The following is a 485-nucleotide window of genomic DNA, read 5'->3' on the forward strand; positions in this document are numbered from 1 at the left end:
GACATTTATAGTTTAATAACAAAAATAAACTCTGTAAGTTTTCAATTCTTCCATATTTTCTCATAAGAGTATCGCATTTTAATTCAACAACAATTCGGTCAATTAAATATGTAATGTAAATAATAATAATAATAATAATAATAATAATAATAATAATAATAATAATAATAATAAAAATAAATTTCATTTAACAACATAATAAATAAAATGTTATAAAATAAATAATAAAAATAGAATAGAATGTTTCCATAATGCATGTTTTCATGTTGAATTTCGTTTTTTAAAAAATACTACTACTACTAATAATAATAATAATAATAATAATAATAATAATAATAATAATAATAATAATAATAATAATTTGATTTAATACAATTAAAAGTTCATAATAAGATGTATACATACATAAGAAGATGTATGGTTGCTGGTCAGAAGATGTTTGAAACTTACAGCTTTACCTCTAGAGAAACGCTTACAATGCACTG

The sequence above is a fragment of the Tachysurus vachellii genome, chromosome 14 (genome assembly GCF_030014155.1).
Source record: "Tachysurus vachellii isolate PV-2020 chromosome 14, HZAU_Pvac_v1, whole genome shotgun sequence".
Classification (NCBI taxonomy): domain Eukaryota; kingdom Metazoa; phylum Chordata; class Actinopteri; order Siluriformes; family Bagridae; genus Tachysurus; species Tachysurus vachellii.